The sequence below is a fragment of the Mus musculus genome, chromosome X, assembly GCF_000001635.26.
Source record: "Mus musculus strain C57BL/6J chromosome X, GRCm38.p6 C57BL/6J".
In the NCBI taxonomy this organism is placed as follows: Eukaryota; Metazoa; Chordata; class Mammalia; order Rodentia; family Muridae; genus Mus; species Mus musculus.
In genome coordinates, this window is record NC_000086.7 from 127,391,541 (window position 1) to 127,400,057 (window position 8,517).

Here is an 8,517-nt window from a genome sequence, read left to right on the forward strand (position 1 = left end):
GACCAGGTTTTGTCCTCTCTCTATATATATTTTCTGAAGAATTTTTCTGTGCATGTGCACAAATGTCTCCAACAAATATTAACAATGCATAATCTCTTGTAGTTGTTAAATGTTTTAAGTACAGAGGGCATAATTCTATAAAGTTATAAAATTGTGTTTAATAATTTAGTTATTACTATATGTTTATTCTAGAACACAATTGTATTTTTAAATCTGCTGGAAAAGTGTAAAGGTAATTGAATTATGATTATCTACTAATAGTTCTATAGGTACTCTGAAGTTTTTCATCAATATGACCAATTCAACTATGAGCATTTTGATAAATGTTTGTTGCTTTATGTAGCTATGCATTTCCAAACAATTAATAGTAGATGGTAGGGTTATGGCCAAGTGATAGAGTGCTTTTATGGCACTTGATTGCTATCAGTAAATGGGAAAAAGATTAATTTAGTTAGTTTTTTCATTGCTGTGAAGAGACAGCATGACCAAGACAACTATTATAAAGGACAACGTTTAGCTGGAGCTGGCATATAGTTTCAGAGCTTTACTCCATTATTATCATAGCAGGAAGCATAACAGTGTCCAGGAAGGTATGGAGGACCTGAGATTTCTACATCTTGCTCCAAAGTCAAACAGGAGAAGACTGTATCCATGTGACTAGGAAGAGGATTTCAAATCCCACACCCACAGTGACATGCTTACTTCAACAAAGCCATACTTCCTAGTAATGCCACTCCCTAAACTAAGCATATTCAAACCACCACAATATACATAGTTCATTATATAATTCCAAAGACTCCAAAATATGATACTTTCAGCTTAGAGGTACATTATCAGAATTCTAGGCCCATGCCTTTCCATTCCTGTTCAAGAGTTGAACCATTGATCAATGTGTAATCTCCAAAATGTTCACATGAACCATAACCAAAGTCCAGTCACTGGGAGTAAGAATTGTTCAAGTCAGCACTTGATAAGGTTTAGCATTTTATTATGTATGTGCCCATGTTATAAAGATGGTAAGAGTTTAGATATTCATTCATATTTTTCTTAATATTAGAAAATGTGGATTATTTTTCTCTAACTGGCAATAACATTTTCTCATGTAGCTTTTGACTGTGACATTTCTTACTCATTTTATACTTCATATATGATCTTATAACATTCTAGTGAAAGTATGTGATATATAAACTTTGCAGCTCTGGGCTAGAGTGGTATGCTTAAGAAAGTAATTAGTGACATATAATATTCAGAGTTGTGAACCTTCAAAGTTGTGATTCTAAATTACATTACATAATGAACAATTAAAGGAAATATTTCTCTAAGATGAAAAGTTATACTTTTGTGTGGAATTATACTCTTGGTAGAATTAGGAAAGGTAATTGAGTCAGAAAAATAATTAAAGTAAATATTAAAGAAAAACAAGATCTTATTCAATAAGAGAAAATTATACATTTTATTTGTTAGTGTAGACAAACCTCAAAATGGTAAAAAGGTAAAGACTTAAAATTCAACAGACTGTACGATATATGATACTGTTTTTATGAATTTTTAGATAAGACAACCATAGAGATAAAAACTAAAATTATGTTACCTAGGTATGATGGAAGAAGGGAAGGTTACCTTGGAATGATGGTCACATGTGTGAGATTATGGACGTTATAAAGCTGTAATGAATTAGCTCTAGAAATTACCTAGAAGAAAGTAATTAACCTACTCATTGAAATTATTATTAAAACTACCCTTTCACTGATACTGACTGCTGCTTTCTGACTTCCCCAACTCAATGTCTATTTGGAGAAAGCCAGATCCTATGAATGTGGGTTTGAAACTATAAGCTCTATTTCCTATTTTCCACATAAATCTAGTAAATTGAATGTTTTTCAGATGTGATTCCCAATCAATATCTGACACTGCAGAATAAATGAAAATGCATGGTTTTGAAAAATAAATGACATTTTATGGCTATCAAAGAATATTTAAAAATGATTCACTTTTAGATAAAAGGGGATCTGCTTCCTCACATTTTGAGAGAACCTTTTGCTCACTTAAGAGTAGATCAATAGGTAAAACGATATGTTTTTTTGCCAAATTGTTAAAGTATAAAAGTAGAATTTATTATCTAAAGTCTATATGTTACTTTGGGAACAATTTTATATACTTAAAGTGTTTATTTTTCCCTTAGAATAATGTGCAAAAAGGCAACTACAGGAGGTTTCACTACTGGCTACTAAAATTTTCTCTGCAATACATCTGTATTATAATTACTTGAAATTCAACAATGGCATCGAACAAAAATTGCATTGTGAACCGAAACAAGTGTTTGCAGATGGAGAATCACGTTATGCCCATAAATTCAAGCATGAATGCTGATAATCTATCAAATTCTAATTTGGAGAAGGATATAGTTATTAGAAATCCAGAAAGTTGTGAATTAGCTCGACGTTGGTTTCTTACAATGCAAAATGGTATAGTCAAAATTTCAGAAGTGGAATTTTATATTCCTTCTAGTTTATATAAATCCCTTATCAATCCAAAGAAGCATTTGATTGACACAATCATGGAAGAATGTGGAAGATTCAATATTTACTTTTCAAAAAGAAAATCAGGTCTTCAAAAAGTTGTTATTAGGGGCCGTTCAGACAATATTGAAAAGGTAAAGAAAAAGTTTCATCAATTACTAGAAGAAGAGAAAGCCAAGAATTTTTCTATAGCTGTCCCTGTCAAGTCAAAATATCATCAGTTTCTCAAGAATAAGAATGGTGGCAATCTTCCTGAAACATGTATAAAACTGGGGGCACGTGCTGTTTTCCCTACTCTTAAAAATAAGAATCAGGATTTGATAACAATCATAGGGAAAGAGGAAGCTGTTAAAGAAGTGCAAAAAGTACTAGACCTTTTGATGAAAGACTTAGATCATGTGGTGGAGGACAGCATACTGATAAATCGCAAGTTTCACCATTATTTTGTCATGCGAAGGGACCAGCTTATAAGAGAAATGACTGAAGTCTATGCTGGTATGATAATTCACTTCACATATGAAGGAAAACAGAGCATTAGAGTTACAATGAAAGGAGAAAAGGCTTGTGTTGAAGCAGCGAAGAAACACATCCAACATATTTTTGAGCCCTTGGGTTCCCATGTCACAACACAGTATGTTATTCCTCAAAAGTTTTATACATTTTTCATGGGACCACTGTGTTCCAAAGTTCAGCAAATTGCTAGAGATTTCAAAGTTCAACTCGCATTTCCAGACAAAGAAAAGCCAACTACGTATATACATCCAGTGATTCAGGAAGCTGAGAAAGAAAAGTGGGGAAAGAGCACTAAAGAAATTGTTTTTAGTAACCAAAGGAAAAATAAAACCATACTCATCTCAGGTCAAATAGAAAATTGCAAAGCAGCCATGGAAGCTCTTGAATATCTAATTCCTTTCACTGCTGAAGTCCAGGTGCCTTCTCACCTACATCCTTACATCATTGGTCCCAAAGGAAGTGGGATAAAGAAGATAATGAGTGAATTTGATGTTCATACTCAGGTGTCACAAACTGGGAGCAATTCTGATATCATATCCATAATGGGACTTGCTGCAAAGGTGAAGCAAGCCAAGGTTAAATTAGAGAAGCAAATTAATGCTTTACAAACAGAAATAGAAGATCGAGCACTAAGAAACTTTAAGCTAATGTTTACTCTAGATGCAAAATACCATTCCACAATCACTGGTCATAAGGGCTTGTTTATTGCTCAGATTTGCAGAGAACATGATGTTACTATCCATTTTCCAAAGAAAGCAAACCGTGAGATACAAGATCAAATCACAATTACAGGCTATAAAAAGAATACCTTAGCTGCTAAAGATGCAATAATGAGAATGTTACATAAGATTGAAAAAACAGTTTCTAAGGAAATCCCAATAAACCCCCAGGTTCGTGACAGTATTTTTGGATTTGGTGGAAAATTCATCCATAAAATGAATGAACAATTCCATGTAGACATCCGGTTACCTCCAAAAGGATCCTGGAATACTAACGTTAGTGTGGTTGGACTGCCTGACAATGTTCAGGAAGCAATTGACCATATCTTTGATCTTGAGAAGTATTACCTTTCAGCCCTCATAAACTATGACTCTCAACTGGAAAGTCTTAAGAACACCTGTCTTTACAAGATAACCATGGAATCACCTAACAATTCTGTGAAAAATGATGGCCCTCATAGTGCAAAATCCTACCCAAACTCCTCAAATGATGATTCTGAAGATTTCCCCAAATTGAAACAACAAACACCTTCTAAGACTCATCCTTGGAGACCATAATGGAAATCATGATTTAAAAATTAATAAAAATTGTTCCAACCTGGTATCTGAAAGTACTGTGAAAAAAATATTTCTTGAGTAATGTAGCTAATGGACTGTAAGCACATTTTGACACATTTACATGTATACTTTTTGCTCCCAAAATTTGTCACAGTGGTATATCACATGCTTCCATTTAAATGTATGCTATATGCAACCACTTATTTTTTGTTTTACTGTAGACTTGTTCTTATAACTGCTTTCATAGCACACAAATCCATTATTTTCAGTACATATTCAATTTATGTATTATATACATACCACAGGCTTGCTAACTTTTATGTTGTATCAGTGCTTTTCAGTTTTATTATGAACCTCAGCAACTGTCAAAAGGTAGCTGCATCTTTATTTTTATCTACGTACTAGATGGTTAACTTCATTAAATCATAATCTAATTGTGCTCTTTTTGTTTGTTGCTGCTTATCTTATTTGCATTACTCCTTATTCTTTAATCCACTAACTGGTCAGTATAATAAGGCATGCATGCCAGAATTCTGAGCTTGTCTAGCTGAAAGCTGGTACAAGCATGAACTTAGCTGTATCTTCCCTTATACCTGCATGGCAGCTATATACCCTCTGTGCCACTAGCTTGTATGATTCTCCCACAGACAATTGCCTTTCTAAAATACCATAAACAATCTCTAACACCACCAGAATTTTCTAGCTCAAGATTTTGTTTTATTTTGTTTTTTCCTATGCTATTTCTAGTAAAATATCTTATACAAAGGCAAAAATTCTGTTACATTCATTTACCTCTACGTACCAGAGTGAGCATTCTTATAAACATTTATGAAAATAAACAACTAGAGTAGTATACTTATGAAATGTAGGCATGAACAGCTATTGTAGAAGTGGTGCTATTGAATTAAGGTATTAGGTATTTTGGTTTTTTATTTTTAATTGTTGAGACAGGGTCTCATGTAGTCCAGTTCTTAATCAAACTCCTGCTTCTTCTAGTTCTTTTTTCAAAGTAATGGACATACCAGAATATATCACATAATGTGAATTTTCAGTTTCAGCATGCATTGACTCATTTTCCTTAAGTCCACAATAAGTATAATAGTTCTTCATAGGTAGTCAACATCATCAAGAAAAGTGACTTTGGGTTTAGACAAGTAGATATTACATTAGAGCAGTAGTTGCACTATCAGCCTTGTCTCTTTAACGATTATAGGCAAATGGTCTGCTACTTGGTACTAAACCATGAAGCTTAGCCATTGTGCTTCTCATAAATCTGAGATCTGTTAAGCTATATCTATATATCTATATCTCTATATATGGTAATGATTAATATAACTGATATTTTTATTTCACTTGAATATTGTCTTTAAAATCAGTCATTGCTTACTAGAAGAAATGTAGACTGTGGCCCTATAGTATACATGGATAACGCAAATTGCATTTATGTCAGTGCTAAATAATGCTCTATTTTATGTTGCACTTCAAATTATTTTGCAGCAATTGTTTTAAACAAAGCTGTATTAGCCAGTTTCTTTAAAGGAAACAAATACAATTCGCTGAATGAGTATATATTAATGGGGCAATTTTCAGAGTGGCTTCAAGCTGTAACCCAACTAGTTCAATAATGACTCTCTCTCAAAGAAAAGAAGAAGATTCTAGAAGTTGTTAAGTATATGAGGCTGGATATGTCAGTTGGTATTCAGTCTACATTGTAATCCTGAAGAAGCAGTCCAGTGAAAGAAATGTCTCAGCAACCATAATAATAAACTTTTTAGCAAGAATGAAGGCAAGCAGAGAATGAGGAAAAGGTTCCTTTTTCTGTGTCATTTTTGACTGGTTTCCATCAGAATTATGGCCAAGAGTCGGGGTGTATTTTTCCATATCAATGATACAATAAGGAAAATTTCTTATAGGCAGGCCCAGCTGATTGTTTGTTTGTTTTGTTGGTTTTTTTTTTTTTTTTGGACATTAGATATATTCAAATTGACAACCATATTTGCTATGCTCTCCAGTCGAGTCAACTGGACAAAACCACATGATCATCTCATTAGATGCAGAAAAAGCATTTGACAAGATCCAACACCCATTCATGATAAAAGTTCTGGAAAGATCAGGAATTCAAGGCCCATACCGAAACATGATAAAAGCAATCTACAGCAAACCAGTAGCCAACATCAAAGTAAATGGAGAGAAGCTGGAAGCAATCCCACTAAAATCAGGGACTAGACAAGGCTGCCCACTTTCTCCCTACCTTTTCAACATAGTACTTGAAGTATTAGCCAGAGCAATTCGACAACAAAAGGAGATCAAGGGGATACAAATTGGAAAAGAGGAAGTCAAAATATCACTTTTTGCAGATGATATCATAGTATATATAAGTGACCCTAAAAATTCTACCAGAGAACTCCTAAACCTGATAAACAGCTTCGGTGAAGTAGCTGGATATAAAATAAACTCAAACAAGTCAATGGCCTTTCTCTATACAAAGAATAAACAGGCTGAGAAAGAAATTAGGGAAACAACACCCTTCTCAATAGTCACAAATAATATAAAATATCTTGGCGTGACTCTAACTAAGGAAGTGAAAGATCTATATGATAAAAACTTCAAATCTCTGAAGAAAGAAATTAAAGAAGATCTCAGAAGATGGAAAGATCTCCCATGCTCATGGATTGGCAGGATCAACATTGTAAAAATGGCTATCTTGCCAAAAGCAATCTACAGATTCAATGCAATCCCCATCAAAATTCCAACTCAATTCTTCAACGAATTAGAAGGAGCAATTTGCAAATTCATCTGGAATAACAAAAAACCTAGGATAGCAAAAAGTCTTCTCAAGGATAAAAGAACCTCTGGTGGAATCACCATGCCTGACCTAAAGCTTTACTACAGAGCAATTGTGATAAAAACTGCATGGTACTGGTATAGAGACAGACCAGTAGACCAATGGAATAGAATTGAAGACCCAGAAATGAACCCACACACCTATGGTCACTTGATCTTCGACAAGGGAGCTAAAACCATCCAGTGGAAGAAAGACAGCATTTTCAACAATTGGTGCTGGCACAACTGGTGGTAATCATGTAGAAGAATGCGAATCGATCCATACTTATCTCCTTGTACTAAGGTCAAATCTAAGTGGATCAAGGAACTTCACATAAAACCAGAGACACTGAAACTTATAGAGGAGAAAGTGGGGAAAAGCCTTGAAGATATGGGCACAGGGGAAAAATTCCTGAACAGAACATCAATGGCTTGTGCTGTAAGATCGAGAATTGACAAATGGGACCTAATGAAACTCATGAGGCAAAAGAGTTTCAAGGAAGCTCTCCTCCTGGAGTGTAGCGTTCCGTACCCATACAGTAATTTTTCATTCCCGCGTTCCATTCCCGCGTTAGTCTAGTGCATGGATCCACGTGCTCTATTTCAATATTTTCCTATCATAAGTGCCTTTTAAGATTGAATTCTGACATAGCTAAAGCCGTCCGCCAGTGTTCCAACAGTCCTAGTTCGTCCTTAGCAAGACCTTGGGCTTGGAATTCAGTACTGCCCCTGGTATTACACTATCTCTTTGAGTAAAAGTTAGGTCACTGCCCTTCACAGGAATTTACCATCACTAAGGAAGAAAGACGTTTCTGACCGTAGGAGAAACCAGAATAGATATTTAGAATTATAGCTGAGTTATGCCTATATACAGGAATTTACAATGGTTTAGGAAGTAGATCTGGCTGTGGTTTTTGAGTATTGCATTATTCATGAGATGGTTAGCTAGAATGGAACTCCCTAGTTAGAACCATGACTTGGGTGTGAAAGCCCTTGCCCTAGGAGAGAAATGTTCTCACACCTGGCTTCTAAGACTTTAACTGACCTTGGATAGGGCTGACTCTGTCTCAGTTATTTTATTGCCCAGTTCCTGCCAGTCTTTGCATTTTCATTCCTCTGTTATGTGTAAGAGTCATTAAGCATCCGGTTACCTCAATTGTACCTTGCGGATATGTCACCCAATTTCTTTATTGTCTTCTGCATAAAAAGTCTGATGCTTGATTTGGAAAATACATTCAGATTCCACACAAACTCTCCTGTGTGCGTCTGTCTGTCATTTATCCACGTTTTGCCCACCCGTGTTAAGAGACCCCGTTCCACGCAGACACAGTGACCCAGAGGGTCTGTGGCACATATTAATCATCATAAGTTTTTCATTTGTTAAC

The 8,517-nt window shown here is 34.9% G+C and overlaps 1 pseudogene across 1 annotated transcript; it reads left to right on the forward strand.

Moving 5' to 3' along the window:
* The first annotated feature begins 2,752 nt into the window (after nt 1-2,752).
* On the forward strand, nt 2,753-4,358 carry 4921511C20Rik (RIKEN cDNA 4921511C20 gene; annotated as a pseudogene). The gene has a single exon (NR_003646.1). The product of NR_003646.1 is annotated as an RIKEN cDNA 4921511C20 gene (transcript).
* Nucleotides 4,359-8,517: the final 4,159 nt, after the last annotated feature.